The sequence below is a fragment of the Haliotis asinina genome, chromosome 4 (genome assembly GCF_037392515.1).
Source record: "Haliotis asinina isolate JCU_RB_2024 chromosome 4, JCU_Hal_asi_v2, whole genome shotgun sequence".
NCBI lineage: Eukaryota > Metazoa > Mollusca > Gastropoda > Lepetellida > Haliotidae > Haliotis > Haliotis asinina.
Window position 1 is genome coordinate 28,685,751 of NC_090283.1, and position 8,394 is coordinate 28,694,144.

The following is an 8,394-nucleotide window of genomic DNA, read 5'->3' on the forward strand; positions in this document are numbered from 1 at the left end:
TTGCTTTGAATTGTCCACCTTGTGGCCATTATGAAACATGACAAGAATTCACAACATACGCTCTACAATTGTAAACCACTCTTGGATTAAATGCTTACATTTGTCACGACAAATGCCATGATGCTACAACTAACTGCACCTGTAATGAGTTAATTGAGCATCAAATGCACGCCGTATATACTAGAGTAGGGTTGTATCCTAGAACATGGCTGACATTGTAAGAGTAGTAATAGTTGTACTGTATAAAGTTTAGTTGTTGATGGGTCCGGGTTTTAGGTGGTACTTGCTTTCCAAAGAATTTGGTAAACAAGCAACACTTTGCTTCTATTAATACCTCACAATCTAGGAAAAAACCGAAACTCATAACCCTAAATCTGTTGCTGAAACGTTGTACTTTCAAAGATGTATAACTCGTCCACAAATAGACTTTAGTGCATCGAATACAACATCAGTTTAAAGGAAGGTAATGTTTACACAAGCAAGTGGATACAGTCATATAAAAGGGACTTTGAGCGCGATGGTGACGACGTAGCACGACCCCGACGTCGGGGTTCCTGGCTCTCAGACCAATCTCTTTTGCTGTCCCGTGGCAGTACGACCGCGCAACTGTAGTACCCGGATGTGCCGATCTTGAGCTGCAGTGGTAACTCGAGGTCTGCCTGTATGAGGACGGTCATTTGTTATGCCTGTTTGGTTGCAACGAGCTGCAAGCCATGATATCTTGCTTAGACTAACATTCAGACGCCTGGCAACAAAATACTGGTAATCTTAATCATCTATGTTTACAATGGCGATGTTCCGTGCCACAGAGTCAAGACGTGACGTAGTGATTTAATCTCTTGAAACTCCTTCAAAACGAATGTTAATTTCTGACAATAATCAGGAGGTTTATTGCCAGACAGTGAATATTCTTTGATGCACAATTTCAACTGGAAGGTTATTTCTGCTGCTTTGTAGCGATGAACTTCTCATCCCTAAAAGAAATCACATCAAAATCAACATTTTCATGTAAAATCGACTTTTTACTTGTGCATTTGTTTAAAATCATGTTATCACCACTTGTGTTACCTATTTTGACAATTGTCTGAACACTATATGTAATTCATAGATTTATAACAATAAAATCGTTGGGTGGCGTGGCTGTGAAAGTCCAAACACTTAATGCAAAACGAAAAATTAAATTATATGTGTGCATTGTACCTGGACACGATCTGTGAGCTTACAGATACGTTTCCTTAATTGTATACATGTGTGGGTGTAGAAAAAATATCAAGTCATGTCTCAGAGATGAATGGATCCTAATATGTTGTTATTGACAATGTTGGTCGCTGGGGGTCTTCCATATAACACAGTTTGGAGGGTGTGACCATTTACATACATGTTTTAGGTTGTGCTTTAACATATTGAAATATATTTTATACACTTTTTAGTTTTAGGGAAGGTGGGGTAATATACTGGTTACTGCGTTCGCTCGTCACGCCGCAGAACTAGACTGGATTCCCTACATGGGTACGATGCTTGAAACACGCTTCTGGTGTGCCCCACTGTGATATTGCTGGAATATTGCCGAAAGTGGAGCAAAACTAAACTCACTAACTCACTCTAGTTTGTGACCGTCTGATATAGTGTCAGACTACGCACCAACCGTGCATAGTTAAAAATGGATATATGCATTGGAAGTTTATACACAAATGTAACAGGGCAGGGAACATTGAAGACTGCATCTTGTTCAGTTACAGCTAAAAGAAACAGTATACAATAACGCTATGCAGTTCCAAATGTGGATATTTGCTGTAGGTTTATGCTTGCATATTACTGTTACACGTCGATTATTATTACATGGTAAAGAACCTTAACGTCAGCTTCTGTTGTTTTCAGCTGTATGTCGTTCAAGTCCAGCTACAAACTTATTATTTCAGAACACACGTAGTTCATCAGCCTCCAGTGATCTTTTGGGTGGCCTAATGGTTAAGGCGTTCTTTCGTCACACCGAAAACCCTGGTTCGATTCCCCACATGGATACAACATGCGAAAGCCAATTCTTGTGTCCCCCGAGATGATTGTGCTGGAATTTAGTTAAAAGCGGCTTAAAACCACACCCACTCGCTCAGCAATGACCTTCAAATCTGTTTAAGTAAAAGAAATGATTTAACATATGCTCTTTATAGATGACTCCCTCTGAGAGTGTGGGTTCGAATCCCGGAAAGGAATAGGTATGCTACTGATAAAATGTACCCCCCAAATATAACATAATTTTGATTTTACCACTAGTTCAGAACTATCAAGTGTTCAGAAATGCTTAAAAACAATGCTACAAGCTTATTTCACCTTCTGTTCCCTTGTCCGCAAACGGCGAGATATCTGGTCAGAAAAAAGTGATTTGTGACCCTCGAAGCCTGAGATTTCTGACTTATTTAATCTGTGTGGATTTGAAACACTTCTTACTAACAACAAAACCCAGTTAATTAGAGAAACAAAGGATTCCGTGAACTTGATTGTGTTTCGGAACATGTGTCTCACCAAGTACACGAGGACATTCTGTGTCCGCTTCAATCACTTTCACCACATGTCTTCACTAACATCAAATGTGGCGTGTGTGGATTCACAACTACAATAATTTCATTACAACTGTTCATGTGGGGATTTAAATCATTTATATAGCAGAGTGGAAACCAAATGCGGGAATAAACTCATGATTTGAAACAACTTTTGATAAATGTGTGGATTCAGTTATTTGTTGTGCCATTTCCCAGACATGTATGAAATGTATGATAAACTGGTCAACTTCTGCAGAATAATAATCAAAACAATAGTCATGTGTGCATGGAAAATGTTTGTAACATCCAACAGAATCCAGTCAAGTAGAAAAACAACAGATTTAGCTGACCTCGTTACAACAACACATACACAGACAACTTATACGTACGCCTCAATCACTACAAATACATTTGACAGTTTAAATAAATAAATCACACTTACATATTTACACAAAGTCATATTTATTTTATTGTCTAATTCAAGGCGTCATAGATAAGTGACTTCTTGGTGTCAGTCATGGTGATATCTGCTCCACTTATCACCTTTATGTTGACTGTGTAGTCATCTGGCAGCCCAGCAGCAAACACGGGAAGAAGAGACTCCCCCCACTCAACATCCACTTTGGCTAAAACAACCTCTCTGTCCATGTCGATGAAGGAGAGTCTCTCCCTCCCCACATCCAGCACAACGCCATACTGGAGGGTGGCCTGTGTGTCGAGTGTGTTAGACATTCTTATATTGTTACTGTAACACTTCCCCTCATCCCCCTACGGCCACACCCTGGTACAGAGACTCCGGTGTGTGACTCCCTACACTGACACACCAGGAGCGGCGCTGTAGATAAACATTCATCTTACTGTCCACCTGGCTCTCCTCCACCACACCCACCACAGGACAAGGAGCCACCCTCCACTCACCACACCCACTCTAGAGTGTGTCTCCCAGTACTGTGGGGTGTGTGGGGCAGGGGTGACAGTAGTGGGGGATGGAGGAATCGGGATGGGGATGGTGACACATGTACCCTGATATTTCCGTAACGTGCAGCTGTGTCTGTGTTGTCTGACGGGCTGTGAGTTGACCAGCTGACCGTCTGTAGTTACATGGCACATGTCTGTGTTGCCTCGAGCAGCGGCCAGATGTATTTGAGGACCTGGAAATACACATTTTGTTTACAGTTTAACAAATGTCCCGACTTACGACAACAAGTTAGACATTTTATTGTCAACATTCAATGTTTAGGAAAGAGAGCACTGAATATCGGCTGCCATGTTCGTCTGTGTCTGAATTGTGATAACTGAGATATAAATAGATTCTAACGGTGGGAAAATATTTGTATGGGTATTCTAAATGTGTTTTATGCAATTTTACACCGATTGACAATGAAATAAATACTCCATGAAACATTTTGTAAGAATTTGTTAGTTGAGCTGGTTTGCTGTCTGTAGTCAGAAATAGACACTTGCCGACTAAAAGCATAGTTGTATAAACTTCATATCAGGCTAAAACTATCATTGTTTGTATTCGAAACTGTTCTTTTACGATTTAGTAAAAAATAACACGTAAAAAGTAGTTGTTTGAAGATATTTTTACACCTGAGTGTTCAAGAGACACAGTGTCAACAGGTAACTTCTATGTCCGCTTCAATCACTGACCACAGTCTGAACACACTCGCTGGGCGGGACACAGGTTGTCGCGTGATATGTATTGACTAGAAAATGTGGTTATTTATCTTTCCAACACTATTCATAATTCCAACACTAAATATTTTAACAGTTGACAGTTTTCAAATTGATCATATACGTATATATTTACACAGTTCATTACAGTGTTTATCAAATATATATAATATTCCGGCTTTTAATCACTAAATTGTATTATCTGCATGATATATGGAAAAACTCATTATTTAGGCATAAATCCCCTCTAAGCATAACGTCCGTTGTAGCGGACATCGCGCGTGTTACTGTTATAAGCTAAGGCGCTCATCTCACAGTTTACTTTGACAAAGACTGTCACAGGTAATCGATCATCACACAATTTAAATACACGTAATAAGATACCAATCCGCTCAAAATGTTAACAGAGATGATGAAACAAAGTTTGTCAACAATATAAAATTTTCCGTGGAGGGCTCTCAATGTTGGCAATTAGTTTTACATAATTGACATTTAAGTAATCGAAGATCATGTCTTACGAAAGCCAAAGAGACTTTTTACACCTGCGAATGGCGAAAGTGACGTCATCAGCTTGTTAAATTCATTCAATAATATTCATGTAAATAAAGCTATAAACTCCACTGAATACTAAGCATGCTGATTCAACTTTTACTCCGGCTTAAAAACACAAAATTGTATTATCTCCTTATTATATATGGGAAAACTCATTATTTAGGCATTTTAACTTATTATGCATAAATGCTCTTTAAGTATAGTCTCCAAGGGGCAATATTTTACAAGTTACTTCTTCATGCATCAAAGTATTGACATAAGATTCGTTTAACGTCGATAGCGGCCACCTTATTAAGGAAAGGCAACTACGGCCCTGAATTGATTCTCAATCTCAAATCCCAGGGGATTATACAACTTTTGCAGTTATTAGGTGCACCAAGTTACTGCGCTTTTCACATCCACATCAGGTACCCATTTACAGCTGGGTGGATTGGGGTACATAGTCACAGTACTTTGTACAAATATACTGCCGTTGCTGTACCCCGCAAGTAGACGTTTTCATGTGGCCACCATCTTGTCATTTATTGACGCATTGGTGGGTTCTTTTAAGTGCACAGGTTTTTGTACTGTACACTAGGGGTTGTGACAACACTGAAAGAGTCTGCAAACAAGGTTGTAACAGCCGGTCACAAGTGGACTCCTTCGTGACACCTCAAGCTCTCTGGATCTTTATCCTTGGAGATTGTACACCACGTACCCTCACACCCATTACTTCCTGACACCTCAAGCTCTCTGTACCTTTATCCTTGGACATGGTATACCTCGCACCCTCCAACCCCATACCTCCTGACACCTCAAGCTCCTCTGGATCTTTAACCTTGGAGATGGTACACCTCGCACCCTCAAACCCCAGGGTCCAATGCTTTAATGAGTCTAAATCCAATGCCTTACCATGCAATCAGAAGATGGTAAACACACACGCATTATAACTATTCCCATGTCTTTGATAAGAAAATTTCCGACACTAAAATTGGGCTCCCAATGGATTTCAGTGATACAGAAAGCGTTCAGTTTGAAAGTATTCCAGCAGCGTCCTGTACAACATCCCACATAGCAGTGTCAACGTGGTGCCTGTTCCTGCTTCCAGTAGGTTTTACTCCCCGCATCTGTAAATATTTCAGGACTAAAGAACAAAACCAACACTACTTACAGACATGAACAAATAAAGAGCAAGTTACATGTTCAGGACTTGGGGGTATTCCATCTTAGCATACCATTTCCACGACACATCTAGGTCTATTTAATAGTGAAGATTTACACAAAATGTGACAGCTGTCGGGTAATGATAGTATGAAGGATCCCTGTCCATAATGTGTACACATATCACGATACCAGGATAACATATTGTACAAAACCCGAATGTTGATTACCAAGCTATGTATTTGCTAATGTCGTTAACTTGTGACCATTCGTTAATATTTTCTATTCAAATCATAAGGATGTTTGGGAATGAGTTTCTGATATATATCAGAATAACTATGTATCCATTCTGATAACATAGCAGGAGAAAAATAGATGTAAACAGTAGTGTTTTTAATTTTGTTATTTTCTATTTTATAAATGTTTTCAAGGTAATGAAAAATAACCTTACCAAACTGTGGCAGTGGTGTTGAAACGTTGACAGCCTCCGGGGACTTCACCTTGAAAAGAGATAAAATAATTCAATGTCGCGATCTTAGATTCACATTGGCATGTTTCAGCTCTAATATACAGACTCAGTTTACAGACAATGCGAACATTATAATATGTACATCGTGAAATGTTGATGTTACTTACCTAATCAACAACGCATGCCTACAGACTAATAAGTACTTACCTGCTTGCGTGCGTCCTTCGGGTCAGTTAAATGGAACTCGGCGATCTGTGTACCTCTGTCTGTAAGATAACCTACTGCTGTTCATTAATCCAGCCTTTTATGTCATGATAACCAGCTAATGCTTCCTCAACTGATTTAAATGTTTCACTGAATTATTGTTATTGGAAATATCTAAATACAGCGTCCATATGCCATCTTAAGGTGGCATTATGTAATAGGAAAATGTAAAACAATGTTTCAAACTTTGTTCATTTTTGACAAAGTTTTATCGGTATTACTGTAAACATTAAGACGTTTTCTTAAAGTAAGAAGTAAGTGTGTGCTTATCAGATGTTGAAACATGTCCATTGACAGATCCAAAGGCAGAAATGTCGGATGTCAGTTTATCTACCCCCCTCGTGTTGAATTTGGCTGCAGGTGTCCTGTGCCTCACTGGTGGAAGTTGCGTCTTCGTTTTGTCTTGTATTGAACTCTCCAGTGTGAGAAAGTCCGAGTTTGAAGCATATTTGAGAACGGTGTTGATGTAGTCTGAGATCCACTTGCATCGTGTACTCTCACCTTCAGAGGTAACTTGTTTGGTGTGCAGATTTGACAGTTCCTGTGAGAAGTATGATGTGCAGACATGCTTTTCTCATGTTCTTCTATTCGTCCTCTAGCAGCATCAGCAGCCACATCTACATCACCAACGTTGTGCTCAGCATGATCACCAAGTCTGCATTTGGCAGGGATTAAAATGTTGCAGTTGTTGTCAACATATTCGAGAGGATAAGGATTGTGAAGTTTGCAGATTTGTTTAGTATTTATGCTTCCCGGTGCTGCGTCCACAATGGTTTCCACAACATGTCGTCGGGTAGCTTTAAAACTGTTGTGCATGTTCTGGGAGTTTTCACAGAGTAACTCCTCACACTCCTGACACCAACAGACAGCCTGGTTGCCGTCATTTTCATGTACAGAGAAGCTCTGTAGGGCGATGTTTGGCTGTTAGATGGAATATTTCCTTCTGTCTCACTACATCCTTCTGGAGGGTTATGTCTGTGAGGTGGACTTCCCTCTGACATGTAGAACATGATATGACACCAGCAGCTGCAGATGTCAGACACGTCTTGCACACGGCGTGTAGACAGGGCAGTAGGTCGGGAGCTGGACCTTTCAAGGTAAACTGCTGCTGGCAGACAGAACACTTGGGGAAGGCGTCCATTCTGAAAGAGATAATGTCACTCTCTGTTCCAGGGAGAATAGTGCAGTCTATAACATATCTTCAATTCAATAATAGGAACAGTTTATCAAGAATGGTATACTGACTACACGAATTACGTGGTCTCTAATTCTGCAGCGGAACTTGAACAGAGAAAATAATAGGAAGGGTTTATCAAGAATGGTACACTGACTCCTCGAACAGAAAAAATGCATTAAAACACCGCAAGTCCCATTGTATCACATTATAACGAGTGACCAATCTTTGTGACAACGTGCAGGAAACAACACTGAATTTGAAACAAATATTTTACAGTTTGAATGCAGATATTAAAAGGACATACACCAGGATGATACGCTGTATCATTAGGGGTGAAGATGATGGGGAAGGATAGTCAAACTGTCATAGGTCGGATCTAGATAAGAGGGAGGGTTGGGAAGTAGCAGGGAGTGCAGGTAAAGGGAAGGGTGACAGGAAGAAAGGTGTAACAGGAGAGGGAATTACAGATAAGAAGGACGTTTATGTAGTAAGAGAGGTGGATACAGGTAGGAGTGACAGGTGTGTAGTAGGAGGAGAACTGGATACATGTAGGATTGACAGGTGTGTAGTGGGTGGAG

The 8,394-nt window shown here is 40.1% G+C and overlaps 1 pseudogene; it reads right to left on the reverse strand.

The window, feature by feature from the left end:
- Positions 1 to 3,634: 3,634 nt before the first annotated feature.
- On the reverse strand, positions 3,635 to 7,780 carry LOC137280901 (E3 ubiquitin-protein ligase TRIM33-like; annotated as a pseudogene).
- Positions 7,781 to 8,394: the final 614 nt, after the last annotated feature.